General features: G+C 39.6%; 1 protein-coding gene across 4 annotated transcripts in view; it reads right to left on the reverse strand.

Annotated features, from left to right (window-relative positions):
- Positions 1–16,544, reverse strand: part of MEIS1 (Meis homeobox 1) — a 178,554-nt gene that overhangs the window by 7,341 nt on the left and 154,669 nt on the right. The window lies entirely within an intron of this gene.

Raw genomic sequence — 16,544 nt, forward strand, 5'->3', positions numbered from 1 at the left:
GATTTATGCTGGCCTCCCTTTGCCACAGTTGGACACTTTTATTTCATCTTTTCATGGAGGAGTTAGCAGAATTTTCAGGAAACAAGATCAGTTTAATTCTTTTCAATTCATATTATGCTGGGAGAGGGGGAACTGGGTGAGAAAAAGATGCCAATCCATAAAAGCATTCATTCCCTTTCCCACTCACACGTAATGTAATTAGCAATATTTTCCTAGCAGATTTTCTTTTCTTCCCTTCATTATCAAAACCTTCCTTGCCTCTCCCAATCATAATTTTGTTATAATGGTTTTATTAAGATAATGAACTGTAATGGTAGTTCACCATCAAAGAAGAACATGTCTGGCATCTTATCTCCAGCAGGTCACACTGCTTTGGACAACCTAATAATCCATTTCTTCTATACAGTATTTTTTTCCTTTTCTTTCTGCTTCTCACGCAAATAGAGTGTATCATAGCTATACAATGATGGAACTTTTTTTTCTCCTGCCAAGTCTGAACATTTAAAACAATCAATTTATTAAACTTTAATTAGTGTATCACAGAACTAGGCTGGATTGAGGCAACAAGTGACCCGGTTCAGATAAAGCATAGTTAAAATTTGTCATTTGAATTTATATTCTAATGAACCCTAATTCCTTCAGTCATTCTGGAACTATTATGAAAAAAAGAGATTATTACAGTACAAAGTAAAAGTAGTTAATTAGAGCTAACTGAACTTAATCGTATATTATACATATCTATTCAGAAGTGATTTCTTCTACATTTAATGATTTTATTTATAGAAATTCAAATAACGATTGCAGTTATTAATAACATAAATGTAAAGTCCAAATTAAATGCGTATCCATGATAATAGTATCTCATACTTATTTTCTTCATTTTCATACAAATATTACTGAATATTAACACAGCAGAAAGGATTTCTAGGGAGTCTCTTATCTTAAATCTTATCTTAGATCATCCTTTGTTGCCTGGTTGAAATTTGACACTCTCTTCAAGAATGAAAAATAAAATGTTAGAATGGAAATAAAAAAATCACAAAGTTTCAGCTTTTTTTGCTGGCTATTTCATGTCTATTTAAAACCACTGAACTTTGTTTAGGCCTTTTATCCCTGCTACTGTGACCTGATTTTAAATAACATTTCTGCTTGATATTCCCAATCCACAAACCAGCCATTGCCATCTAGCTTTAAACAGAGGGGGAGGAGAACAACAACAATGAGGCTTGAATTTTAAGTTTCCGCTTCCTTCCACACAATATTGAACAGGCTAGAATCTTGAACACCAATCCCATCCACAACACTTTTGAAGAATGTTATTTTTATGGTACCAAACTGTCCTATCTTCACTGATTCACTGAAATTAAGAATGAATTTTTAATTAGGCTTTATTTATTTATTGTTAATTATTTATCTCGGTAATATTTCTGTATGCCATTTGTTTAATTTGTTCCCGCTATGTTTGCAAATATGATATCTCATGCTGCTACCCCAGTCATAAAGGTTACACCTATAAAACTCTGCTGTGAACTTCCATTCCTTTTTAGATAAAAGCAAAAATGCAAACTCTTAGGTCAAATCATTGGATAACTGTTTGAAGCACAAATATTAAACTGGTCAGCAAAATATTTCCATATTTCTTCTCTCATTGGGAAAAACCACAGAACAAACAATTAAAACTATTTTTCTCTTTAATGAGTTATCATATACTACCCCTAATTTGAAAACTGTCAGAAAATGATTTCCATGCAAATTTTCAAAGGAAGATTACAAAGCAGCGGTTCCCCCCCCACCATTTATCATGAAGTACTAACAATTGATTTTTCCACCATAAATACCCTTACCTATAGAAGGCAATTTTAATTTCCAGGCATAGAAAGCATCAGGTGTGCTATTAAGAGTAATGTATGTTTATGCTTCCCAGTTTCCTGAGGACCTCACTGTGTCAAGTAGCTTAGTTGATACACTTAGTTGATGCCCTCAGACAGAAATCTGTAAAATAGCATTCTCCAAACTGGTGCTCTTTAAACATGTAAGATACTGACTCATACTATTTAGACTTTTAGATTTTTTTAAATAGATAACTCAATGCTGTGAACCAGTGGTGGATTTCAAATTCCGGGCCGGCAATGTCATCATGGACATGAGCAGTCTGCGCATGTGTCTTAGTGCCTCCTCAATGCTCTGTGATGCTCCAGCTTCTCCACGGAGCATCGTGCAGGTGCTATATACGCCATGCGTCTGTGCGACAGTGCAGAAGCTTTAAAACACAGATAAGAAGCTCGGGCGGGCTCTCCGGAGTCCTGTAGCAGAACGGTATCCGGTGCTCCCGGCTGGCTCCGGTACGCCCATACCGGGACGTACCGCCTCCAACCTACAACTGCTGTGAACATACCTAATTCTCCTTCTTCCTCTAATTTGCTGCAGCATCAACCCAGTAAGTAAGATGAGTTGGGCTGAGAGAGTGACTGACCCGAGATCACCCAGCCAGCTTTCATAGTTAAGGCAAGACTAAAACTCACAATCTCCCAGTTTCTAGCCTGGTATTTAACTAATGGATCTAAATGAACCTCTCCTATTTCACCAGTTTCAATAAGTTTGTATACCCCTCCCCCAAATAGTCTTATGCAAAGATCTTTTAACTGTGCCTCAGGGACAGGGATACAGTAAAGAACTTGCTTTACCTCTTGAAAGGCAGCATTTACCTATATCTGTTGAGCAGACAGGGTGTGTGCGTGTGTGCATGTGTGTGTGTGCGGGTGCACACGCACACTGCAAAAGCAAACTGTCACAATTGTGGCTGCAAAGCTGGAAATTATATAAACTCCCACATTTATGTTAAAGATGGGTATAGAGCCGAGGTGGCGCAGTGGTTAGAGTGCAGTACTGCAGGCCATTTCAGCTGACTGCTATCTGCAGTTCGGCGGTTCAAATCTCACCGGCTCAAAGTTGACTCAGCCTTCCATCCTTCCGAGGTGGGTGAAATGAGGACCCAGACTGTGGGGGCAATATGCTGACTCTGTAAACCGCTTAGAGAGGGCTGAAAGCCCTATGAAGCGGTATATAAGTCTAACTGCTATTGCTATTGCTATGCTGATAGGGCGGTATGCCTATTTGCTTTAACAGTCCAATTCCCCATCAGAACAGGGACTGATTTTTATGTACCTTGCTAGCCTGGGTCTTCTCTGCTGGGAAAGGCTTCCCATTTGTGGCAATAGGGACTCTGATTTTAAACAATCCTAGATCAATAAGGTCTCCTGCTGGAGAGATGGGGTACTTATGTACTTATGTATTATTAAGTACTTATGGGGTATGGTTTATCATTTTAGGAGGTCACCTGAAAGTATTTTGCCTCCAGATCAACAACATCTACAAGCTAATATTGCTTAGAATCTATTTGGAATACAGTAATTCTCTTAAAAATATAAAGTGAGAAACATTGTATGATCAATAGAATCAAGTCTATTATGAAATCTTCTATTGGAAGCAATCTGCAAAACCCCTTTTTCTGTGTTCTGTGACAATATTGAAGCAGAAGTGAGTTGCTGCCGGATCGGCCGAACCAGTAGTAGTGGTGGTGAGTGCCTCCGCCCGGCCACCCGGACGCTTTTGCGCATGCACAGAACATTGCACGCTAGCATGATCATACGCGAACTGGTAGTAAAAAAAATAGCAACCTATCTCTGTAGTGAAGCAATATATAGAGGGAATTATAAGCTTATACAACATTACAACACTGATTTCATTAAATAATAGAATAATGGTAACAGTAAAACTAATGATAGTACAATTAGATAAACAGTTTTGGAGACTCATCCAAAACTAGGAATATTTATCTATTCTTAATGAGAAGCCTTTATGGAGCCAGCACAGAATAAAATGCTTGCTTAAGAAAATTTAGAAGACTTAAAATAAATGCTTCTCAACTCTTTTTAATGAAGATCTATTTTATTGTATTATATGTTAAAGCTATCAGCAACAAGGTTGTCCCCTGGGGGGGAGGGAGAAATTTCAGGTTGAAGCCTTCAAGTGACAAAATTTCATGTTAATACCTTTTTTAATGTAACATTTCCTCTCTGTGATCCTGGACAAGATACAAGTTGAAACACACATGCTATGGCCCTTGGTCTTTTAAATAACATTTCCCACAAAGGCTTAACAGTTGACTTTCTCCTATGTATTTTGTGTTTAATAACTACTCTGAAAAACAGCCCAAATGTTAGGGTGCCTTCAGGGTGCTTTCAGAATAAAGAACATCTTCCTTCTAGCCAAAGTAATAAAATGACATTCTTGCTCCTCCCTCTAGAAGTCAAATGGAGGTCAGCTCCCAATCCTTGATTCTGTTTAAATAAGCTGGTCCAGCTGTTTGTTTCCAAAATACCCTTTAACCTTCTGTTCCATCCTCTCTGCTTTTCTAACAGAACCCTTTATTCTGCATCATAGCAAATTCCAAACACATATACATTTAAAAAGTATATTCACTAAAGCCTTCCACAATGTCTTAAGTGTGTATCTTAGAAAGCCTATATTTTTAGCTATCCACAGCTTTAATTAAGCAAAACTTGCTTGATAAAGGGAAAGACCCATATATACCATTCTCCCCTCTACATGCAAATGGTTGAAGTCTCTAGAAATCTGTCTCAGGGAGCTCAACAACTATTTGAATTTCAGTATCTTCAGATCTCACTACATCTTCAAACCTGTCAATAATCTGTTATCTACAAGTTCACATTTTAACTTAAGGGTCCCAAGTCTTAGCAAATGCTATGTAATACCATCTTCTTTCCAAGTAATAGCTTCTGGTTTAGAATTTAAACTCTTTCCCTTTTTTAAAAAATATAAAAGACTTTTCTTGGAAATAGTGTAAAATCTGTATATATTCACATATATAAATGTACATCCATGTTTATTTGTAACACAGAGACTTTGGTTAACAATATTGTATCCATGTAGAAATTTTTCCTCAAGCCAAAAGGTCTCAAACACTAGAACTGTTAAGCAGAGTTAAAAGTATAATGATTTTAGAAAAGATTATATTTTACATCAGTCTGCCCAAAATGACATTTTTGCATCTAAAGTCCTCCATTATACAATAGCAGGGAAGCAAAAATGAATTAGGAGGAATGAAATATTTAACAATTTTTCCTACCTGCAGATAATAGCTGGTATTCTTGCTTTTCCGAACAAGAAATATTAAACTGAATTATGCTGGTCTATGGCTGTAATAAAGATTTCATTTGAATATTAAACTGACCCATCTTCCCCTTACAGAATATCATGATGTGATGTGCTCTTATAATGTTCGCTCAGTCCTCCCCTCTCCATTATTATTAAGTCAAACTTGCTCATTCTAATTTAGGTATCTCTGTAGTAAAAAAAAAATAATCTGTCTCTGGGTCACGTGACACCTTTCAGATTGTGACCCAGTGATGCAGCAACCTAATTTTGAACTTTGATCTTCTGCTTCATTATCATGTACAAGTTTTGTTTCTTCTAAATTAGAGGCTGCACATCTAGCAATAACAAAGAAGTTGGCCGTTCTCTTTGTGGCCTGAATCTGACTGCAGAATTACCGCCAGTGTATTAATATTTTCATAGGGTCAAAAAACACTACTTCAGTTTAGCTAGGACGCCGTCTTAATACACATCTGCTCTTTTCCTATATTAATACAGTCTTTACTTTTCCTTTACTTTATTATTCCAGATCTATCTGCATTGCTGGTTGAAAAGAAAAAAAAATCATAGTCATTCATACTTCTGCTGACTGATTAAAACAAGTACTTCCCTTGCAATCAGTGTCTGTGAAAAGTCACCTTTGCTTAATAATCTTTAAAAGGTTTGAGTTTTAATCTCTCTCTCTCTCCCTCACCCCTGCCCCCTCAACCTTGGTTTTTAAGAAGCATATCGCCCATGCTTTTGAACTAAGTTTTCACAACATATGGTACTTTCTGGAACTTAAGTCACTAACAGTTTTGTTAGAAATTCCACATTGAAAGCAGAAAAAGGGCTGAATTTAAGCTTTGCACATTTACTTCCCAAGCTTTGTAAAGCAACATAAGCATTCATATGGTAGGAAAGTATCAACTAATCAAATACATGCTATCATACAGCATCCTTATAATTAGGTACTTTTAGTATAATTATTTTTGTATTTACAACTTCAAAAAATTCCACCTTTATTCTTGCACTTCTAATTGCTTCAAACTTGAAATTCAGCAATTTTTTGGTGTACTAATTTACTTGTGTCTAGCAAAATAGTTGTAATAAAAATAATACCATTAAAATCATATTTACATTTAAAATGTAAAAATAGTCTTCTTTGTAAAGTATTACTTATTTTGCAGAAGCAATGAACAGATGTTTACTTTTCAATTCTACATACTATCCTGTAAGAAAAACTAGATCACTATAGTTATCTTTATTCAATATGGTTAGTATCTTGCTAGATATAATCACATACTAAAATGAAAACCTAATGTTAAAAGAATTCTAAAAACAACCATTAAAAGTTTTGTTTTAATCTTCAGTTCCACTACTGAGCTGATTGTAATCTGCAACTTCCATTCATTAGCCATCTATGCTTTCAATTCATCTCTTATTTGTAAAATTATGTTCTTAATCTATTCCAAAGAAAGTTGACTCAATGTAAAGTTAAACCTTATGAAGTCATGGTTGGCAATTTTTCTTGGTTTCAATTCCTTGGAAGTAAATGAAATTCAGGACTTGAAATGCAAGTACATAATTTAAAAACAATAGAAGGCAAAGGAAGAAAAAAAAATTATTCTTTTCAAGAAATGTAATAGAAGCATTTATTTAAATCAATGCAAGTTTATCAATCAGGTTTATCAGTGATCCCATCCCATCTTTTCTAGCAATATTGGAATATTTGACAAATTAGTACATTCAACTGGTAGGCAAAGATTGTGTTAAAATTTAAGTATAAACTACAAATAGTGCAAAATACAAAGCTTGTGATTAAAAACTAATTGAATCATTTGTTGCAAGGCCCTAATTAAAGTAGTGTTTTGCTGTTGAGTTTTTAAAAATAGTTTTTGACATTTCAGCAAGGTTCTCCAACCCCCAGGCTGCAGCCTGTTCTGTGAATAAGTGCATGCATAGCCCCACTTGCACACACAGAAGGCAGCTTGCACACACAGCTTCATTTGTGCACGTTTTGTCAATATGTGCCTTTAGAACACTTCAGAAAACTTTCCTATCATGTAGTTTCCCCAAATGCACAGCTCACACTCTGGAGAACTAGGCAGAAGAGTGGAGGGCACCATTATTTGTATCAGACTAAGGGGAAAATAGAGACATGTTTGTCAATAGTAATTATTGTTAGCTGACACTCCTACTACATAGATGAGCACAAGCTTATCCCTCACACAGAATTATAATAACATCAGCATTACACAGTCTTCTTAGAATTATTTTCTCTGTGGAGCTGAACATATATTGGGTCAGCTGGAGGGGTGGGTTTCAATTTTTTTTACTACCTATTATGTGGGTGTGGCTTATTTTGTAGGTGTGACTTAGCAGGTGACTGGGTGGGCATGGCCAACTTGATGTCACTCATCAGGAGATATCATGGATTGGGTAAAATATGTTGAAGCTCACTTAACAACACTCTTGCTGAGCAACCAAAATTTTGGGCTCAATTGTACTCATAAGTCAAGGACTATCTCTGCCTTCCTCTGCATGGCAGCCTTGTCCTAGTAAACTCCTCCTCCTTTCTGGCAATCTTCCTCTCTGTTAGAGGCACCAAAATAATCCAGACAATGTAAGGTTTCCTGTTGCAGCAAAGGATTGGACTAGATGATCTCTGAGTAGCCTTCTAGCCTTAAATTGCTGTGCTGTTTTTCTTTCTTTCATCCTTCCTTCCTTCCTTCCTTCCTTCCTTCCTTCCTTCCTTCCTTTCTTCTTTCTCTCTCTTTCTTTCTCCCTCACCACGATCCAGACCTTCCGCGCGGCCCTCAAGATCTGGCTCTCCCAGCAGGCCTGGGGATAGGCTTCCAATAACCCGCCCGAGTGTTTGATTGCTGAATGAAAGTTGTGTTTTATTATTTTTCTTTTGTTCACAAAGTGTTTGTTTTGACCTTGCACTTCCCCTCCCCTGTGGTTGTAAGCCGCCCTGAGTCCCCTCAGGGAAAAGGGCGGCATATAAATCCCAATAAAACCAAACCAAAACCAAACCCTTCCATCTGTGGGAAGCAACCAATCCCCACCCCCAATAAAATATTACTCCCAGAATGGCTCATTCCACATGCCTGCGAGATAGATAAGGAGATAATGAGCCTATAGAAAGTGTGGCTCCATTCACAAGCAGGGAATGATCCAAACCCTTTTAGAAACACAAAGGCCATATTGCCCAAAATCCAAAATTTCAAAAACATAAAACCGTATAAGAATCCTACCTTTTATCTACTTTGTTGTTCAGTTGACCGAGAAAAAACTGCTGAATGTCACTTTGCAAACTTCCTTTCAATTTAAAGCAGGTTTCAATTTAAAGTGTGCAGCATTAAGACTTGTGGACTTCAACTCCCAGAATTCCACAGCCAGCAAAACAATATTGGCAACTTTAAGACTTGTGGACTTCAACTCCCAGAATTCCACAGCCAGGCATGCTCAATTCTGATTTAAAGCAACAGCATTTTTTCTACTTTGCTGAATCACGGTTAAAAGTGAGATTCCTTCTTTCTTTTTATTTCTTTTTATTTCTCCCTTCCCTTCCTTCCTCCCTCTCCCAACCTCCTCTCTCTTAGTTTTTAAAACCTCTTTTCCCTTGCCTGAACTAGCAGGAAAAAAGGGCTTAAAAAAAAGCTTCTGACAGAGATTCGGGGGCATGGCCAAGCCACCATTACTGCCAGTCCGGTACGCCAGATTTTCACTACCTCTTCTGGCGTACCAGACAAGACCTGGAGGAACCCACCTCTTGTCAGCTGCCTCCAAAATCTGTATCAGTGAAACAAGTATAACATTTTTAAGAGATCATTAGTCAACAGAAAACAGAAATAAAACAATCCTATGTGGGTAAGTAGGACATGGGGTCATCCCTGAAAGAAAATGTTCCAATAAATGATGTTCCACATTCTTCAGACAAGAATAAATCAGGATAATTTCTTAGGCTTTATTTCAAATGCTGTTCTAACTAAAAGAAAGGAAACACTTTTAACAATATATTAAAAGTGACAGAGGCTAAAAAAGTGGAACACAACAATAATGTACATGTATTAGCCCTGGGTATAATGTTAACCCTGGGAATGCTTTCCCTGGTATCATTTTAGTGACTTTCATTGTCCTGTCCAAGTAATCAACTAAACACAAATCAACTAAAATGCTGTGGTGGGTTGCTAATCGGTTTACTACTGGTTCGCTCGTGCTTGCACACACATACACAGAAGCGTCCGGGCGGGTGGGCGGAGCCTACTGCCACTGCTACTATCGGTTCCACCAAACAGGGCCGAACCGGGAGCAACTCACCTCTGCTAAAATGTATAGAGCATAGTGTGGAATTCTGGGAGTTGAAGTCCACACATTTTAAAGTCACTAAGTGTTGAGAAACACTGTGTAGAGATGCACAAATAAACCCTGTTCCCAACATTCTAGTATAAGGGTTTATCTGTACGTTGCTCTGCTAAATGTACAAAAAGCTAGCAAGCTAGCTTGTATGTAAGTTTATTACGGGAACCTTGAATGTACATTCAAGGTTCCCGAACAGAAGAGCCGAGGTGGCGCAGTGGTTAAATGCAGCACTGCAGGCTACTTCAGCTGACTGCAGTTCAGCAGTTCGGCTGTTCAAATCTCATCAGGCTCAAGGTTGACTCAGCCTTCCATCCTTCCGAGGTGGGTGAAATGAGGACCCAGACTGTGGGGGCGATATGCTGACTCTGTAAACCGCTTAGAGAGGGCTGAAAGCCCTATGAAGCGGTATATAAGTCTAACTATTGCTACTATTGCTACATTCTTGACCCCTACAACACTTTTATCCTGTAAGAATTCAAGCAACTTTATGAATGTAATTGGACACAATATCTAGTAAAAGGTAAAGTTTCCCCTGTCCAGTCATGTCCAAATTTAGGGGGCATTGCTCATCTCATTTCTTAGCCAAGGGAGCCAGCGTTGTCTGAAGATGCTTCCGTGGTCATGTGGCCAGCATGACTATATGCCAAGATGCATGGAATGCTGCTACTCTCCCACCTAAGTAGTACCTATTAATCTACTTGCATTTGCATGCTTTCAAACTTCTAGGTGGGTAGGAAATATCTAGTATGGTAGGTTTTCAAAGTAGAAACTACATATATTGTGGAAGCAGATGAGGTTATAGGAACACCTGTCTGCTTATTAATTAATTATATCTGGCTCTGTGTTGTTTGTGTATATAAGTATATCTTTTGAAAGCAGGCATCTGGATTTCATTTTTTTTAAATATGTGCCAGTGTGTTCACAGAAAAAATGACAATAAAAGTTATCTTATCTTTATTGGCATCTATTTCAATTTTTGTGGCTTGCGAAAGTGCACAAGATGTTTCTGGAGGTCAGGCCAAATACCTGTTCTTCAAATCTTCCAACCAAGTGAGTCTATGTCAGTGATGCCTAAGCTTTTTTGGCTCCCATGCCAAAAGCAGGGGGAGCACAGGGGGGTCGTGCGTGGGCATGCCACACCCACAATGCTATGTGTGTGAGCCAGCATACGTGTGCGTGACTGCCCCATGTACATACGTGTGCAACCAACGCTCCCACTTTTGGTGCATTTTTTTCACCCTCCCCAGGCTCCAGAGGCTTTCTAGGAGCCTGGGGAGGGTGAAACAGCCCCCCCACAGAGGCCCTCCAGAGGCTTCAGGAGCTTCCCTGAAGCCTCCGGAGGGTGAAAACGGCCCTACAGGGAATCTGGAAATTCAGGAGTTGTGACTTCCAGTTTGTCCATAGGGCCATTTTTCGAACATTGGAGGCTTCAAGGAAGCCTCCAGAGGGCGAAAAACGTCCTCAAAATAAGGCGAAAGTCAGCTGGCCAGTGTGTGCATATGCACTGGAGCTGACATGGCAACACTTCACATGCCCTAACAAATGGCTCTGTGTGCCACCTGTGGCACACATGCCATAGGTTTGCCATCATGGGTGTGTGTAATGATTAGTGCTTCTTTAAATAAGGTAACTGTATAATAAGGTATAATCTAGATAGTGGTATATAATGAGGTATGACTACTTATGGCGGAAATGTGGCAAAAGTATGATGACAATGAAACAAGTGAACCTGGAAGAAGACTGGCAATTAAGGCAACTAGTTCTGTATTCAAGTCTGAAGCTAGATTGAAATTAATTCATTTAGTCAAATATAGAACTAGTTGCCTTAATTGCCAAGTTTGGTGACATATAGACTTTTATACTGCTTCATAGTGCTCTACAGCCCTCTCTAACCAGTTTACAGAGTCAGCATATTGCCCCCAACAGTCTGGGTACTCATTTTACCCACTTTGGAAGGATGGAAGGCTGAGTCAACCTTGAGCCTGGTGATATTCGAACTCCCAAATGGGAATCAGCCAGCAGTCAGCAGAAGTTGCCTGCAGTACTGCATTTTAACTACTGCACCACCACAGCTCAGTATTATGGTACCAATACTATGCTGTTAATATCTAATTCTATGTCTCATTGCCAACTGAATTATATGTGCAGGCAGGTTAAGAATTGCCCAAGGACCAGAGGTGGGTTGCTCCTGGTTCAGACGAACTGCAGACGAACTGGTAGTGGTAATTGGGCATGGGTTGCTGAACCAGTAATGATAGCTGGCTGGCCATACCCCTAAACCAGCCTGCTCAGACGCTCACCCTGCCTCGCCACGTGGATCCAGAGAACTGCCTCCTTCTGTCTGTTGCGAATAAGTGGCGGCTCTGGGTGTGCCACACCCTCTTCGTTCTTTTTGAGAGCCGCTTTGCAAACAAGGTGCAATAGATGAGGACATAAGAGTTCACTCAGGAACAACGCCAGCAAGGAAGGTGGTCGGGACGGAGGGAGGCATAGTGGGAGGAAAAGCAGGAGGCGGCTTGGCAGGGAGAGAGAAGGGGAAGAAAAACTCACCCCGCCCCGCATGCTGTCTTTACCCAGGCAGGCGGCATGGGCGCTGCTTTGACATGCATCTTGCTGTGCCCACCCCAACGAGCGAAGGAAGTGCCGGTAACAAACTGCCCACCTGCATTCAAACCAGCCCACCTCCTTCTCGCCTCATGGGCTCTCTGGAGGGGGAGGGAAGATCTCTCCCAAAACTAGCTTCTTTCCTGCCCTCCTATGGTGTCAGTCTGTAGGGGGAGGGCACAGACTGTTTTGCGCTGAGGTAGAAGCAGCGGCAGTGGCACGGAAAGTGAGGCTTCTTTGCCAGCCTTCCAGATGGCAAAACAGAAAATTTCACCGGTTCAATGGGCGTGGTTAGGTGGGGGGGCATGTGACTGAGTGGGCATATGAGTAATGTCAAGTTGGCCATGCCAACTCAGTCATATGTTCCCCCACCTAGCCACACCTACCAAACCGGTAGTAACAAATTTTGAAACCACCCCTGCCAGAGACAGTTATGGACTGAAAAAGAGGCAACAGGTTGAAACTGAATTCAGATAAATTAGGATTATTATGGATGAGCAATTATAAATTAAGATTCAATATGAAAAAGTGTTAATATTAAGACATGTTTTTCCTATATTTAATATTGCATTCTGCGCACTGAAGAAACTTCTTGGATGAGAAGCTAAATGTCTTTAAGGTAAAAACAAGGTCCACCTGCCTTTTGAAAAAGCATCTTTGAGACAACCGTGACCTGGATGACTGAGAATCTTCACAGACATTGCATTCTATCAATGTTGTATACTGTTCAACCAATTACATTGCATAGTAAGGAAGCTCCCTTTGCAGATAAGAAACTAAGTCCAATTGTAAATGGCATGCCTAAGGCTAATATTTTAGGCTTGAGCTACAATCTATCTTGATCCATGCTTAAGCCTCTTAGTTACATTAATAAACACTCTGGTTATTACTGTACTTGCAGATGTGGTCCAAGCCTGTTCTAAGCAACCATACAATATAATTTACTACAACTCCTTGTAAACTCAAGTTACCTTTATTATGCTGATGCATAAGCTCTCTTGTTTATGAAATATGAACACCTTAAATCTCAGAGATACTTTATAAATAACTGTGAAAACAAAGGATGGCTTTTCACCATCAGCTTTTCCCTCACATGTTGCTTTGATAAAAGGAAAACCCACATTCTGGGAAGTTCTTTCTCCTAAGGAAGGAGGATATGGGAAACTAATTAGAAAGGCTACTTGCTTTTACTAATCAGAATCCACAAACAGCACAAAAGAGTGCCAATGTGACTACAAAAAAATAAATCCCTCCATTACTTGCTGCAAGTATATTTTAATCTATTTGCAAACAACTTGATCAATCCTGTTTCTTCCTGAACCATATCAATCTGTCCCAAATCTTCAATCTAGTTTGAGTTAATATGCAGTGTCACTATCTGAAAGTATTAACCTTTTTACTTATCCAATTGTTTGAATCATTACTTGCAGGGATTTAAATGATTTTATTTATTTTTATTGCTATTTTTAACTAAATAGCATTAATTTATTTAAATAAATTAAACAAAAATAATAATTTTATTTTTTATTTATTTTTCATTCTGCCTTTATTATTTATACGAATAACTCAAGATGGCGAACCTATCCAACACACCTTCCTGCTCCTATTTTCCACACAACAACAACCCCATGAGGTAGGTTGGACTGACAGAGAGTGACTGGCCCAAGTTCATCCAGCTGGTTTTCATGGCTGAGGCAGACTTGAACTCCCACTTTCTAGCTTGGTGCCTTAACCATTAGACCAAACTGGCTGTCTTTCTGATGGTTACAAGTTGTTTCTCATTGTTCATTTAACTAGATTACAAATATGGAAGACAAACAACAACAAACCTTTATTGCATGTATACAATACAATGCTTCTTTCTTTATCACATCTCCCCTCACATTTATTTTTTATAAATAACGTATGGCAGCAAACACACACAATATCCCTTCTTCTAATATTCTCATACTTTTCCCACAACAGCAGCTGAGAGAAAGTAATTCCTCTAGGTCTGTGATAGCGTCGCCAGCTACTCTTTTGGTTTCCGGCGTGCGCATGCCAGCTCATCTTCATGCGTTCCAGAGCCCCGGAAACCCATAGATCAGGTGGCCGGTGCGCACATGTGCACCAGCCAGCTGGTCTTCAAGTTTCCGGGGCACCGGCACAGACACACATTCTGGTTTGGGCACTTGGTGCTGAAAAAATTCGCCATCACTGCTCTAGGTCACCGGGCCAGCTTTCATGTCTAAGGCAGGACTAGAAGTTATAGTCTCCTGGTTTTCAGTCCAGCACGTTAACCATTACACCAAACCCTAACAATGAAATAATAACAATAATACAAATACCACTGCCAAACATAAAGATTAGGGAAAATCTTCAGTCACAGATGAGATAAACAGTAAAAATAGACACACAGAATTGGGCAACTTGAAAAGGCATACAGGTTGTCCTTGACTTACAACCACAGTAGAGCCCAAAATGTTCATTCCTCAGACAGTGGTGAAGTCAGTTGTGCCCCATTTTATGACCTTTTTGCTACAATTGTTAAGTGTATTGCTGCAGTTATTAGGTGAATCACGTGGTTGTTAAATAAATCTGGCTTCCTCCCTTGCGTCTGTTTGTCAGAAGCCAAATGGGAAGGTTACAAATGGAGATCACATGACCCCAGGGCACAGTGGTGGGTTCCGGATTCCTTTCTAACTGGTACGGTTGGAACGGCCCCGGAGTCACCCACATGCATGCGTGTGGTGCACGCATGCGTTGTAGTGTCAAATGACATTTCCGCAAGCCTCCACGATGCTCCAACTGCTCGGTGGAGCATTGCACAGGTGCCGTAGTGCCAAAAGCTTAAAGCACAGGTAAGGAGCTTGGGCGGGTGGCTGGGCCCTCCGGAGCACCGTACCAGAACGGTACCCGGTGCTCCGGGCAGGATCCAGTACGCCCGTACCGAGGCGTACCGCCTGCAACCAGCCACTGCCAGGGCAGTGCAACTGCCATAAATACATGCCAGTTGTCTAGTGTCTAAATTTTGATCACATGACAATGGGGATGCTGCAATGGTTGTAAGTGTGAAAACCAGCATATGTCACTTTTTCAGTGCCGTTGTAACTTTGAATGGTAACCAAACAAATGGTTGTAAGTTGAGGATGGCCTGTGTCAGAGTCCATCATGCTTTCTATCAGGGGATTTCTTTAAGATAGTAATAGCACTTAGACTTATATACCGCTTTTCAGTGCTTTACAGCCCTCTCTAAGTGGTTTACAGCAGATTGCCTCTAACAATCAGGGTCCTCCTTTTACCGACCTCGGAAGGATGGAAGGCTGAGTCAACCTTGAGCGGGTGAGACTCGAACTGCCGAACTGCTGGCAGCCGGCAGACTTAGCTTGCAATACTGCATTCTAACCACTGAGCCACCACCAAGATGGAGATAGATGACAGTTTCAGAATAGAAGAGAGACAGAATGATGACATATGCTCTTTTAAGAAAAAATCTGTGGGATTGGATACTAAGTTGGATTTTACTGCTGGTTTGAAAGTCAATGTCCCAGATAGACTGTTTAAGAGGACTTCTGGCATTTTCAAATCCTAATGGCCAGAGATTTCCCAAAGAAAAACCTAAAGATTAGAGTTTTCTATTAAAGCTTAATTTTATCTTCGTTTTTACTTGGCTCCCAATTTACGGATGTCATATAGTTTTTTTTAATGCATTTATAGCTGTAAACCTCCAGAGACTTTCCAGAGTGAAAGTGACTTAAGTGATATCTATATTTGATAAACAAGTAAATATTGAGACAGCTGAGGGAACTAGACAATACTGAATAATTCTCAGATATTTTCATAACTGGGATGTAGACCTTCTGCCTAATAAAAAGGCTAATAGTAAACCATACAGCCTATTAATATCTCATCAATAAATTCATTTTGAGGAACATGGTTTGGAATTGACAGATTATTCAAACGAAAAATTGCCAATCTTCCTGTTTTCTGCTTTTGATTTGGGTTCAGTACTTATTTAGGAAAACAATCTTAGCATGCTAATAACTGAAGAAGATGAGGGAGGGTCAGTGTTATACATGGTTCTAAATAAAGGTTGTTAAAACTACTCAAGGAATGTAATCAGAATGAACTGGGACAGATTAGAGACAACTTAAGCATTGAAATATTAAATTGGGTTACATCCAACATTATGTTCCATATATGATTTTGTAGATGTGACATGTTTTTCCCTTACTCTCCATTCACTGGAACTCACTTCAAAAGTTACAGCTACTCAGAACAGGTTTTGATGAAACAAATCCAAATGTTGCTCTATCAGCAGTTGATACAACAATCCACCAAGTCTGCCTACCTTGATACCATATTGTATTGTATTGTATTGTATTGATTTTATTTATATGCCGCCCTTTTCCCCCGAAGGGGACTCAGGGTGGCTCACA

This window comes from Thamnophis elegans, chromosome 3 (genome assembly GCF_009769535.1).
Source record: "Thamnophis elegans isolate rThaEle1 chromosome 3, rThaEle1.pri, whole genome shotgun sequence".
NCBI lineage: Eukaryota > Metazoa > Chordata > Lepidosauria > Squamata > Colubridae > Thamnophis > Thamnophis elegans.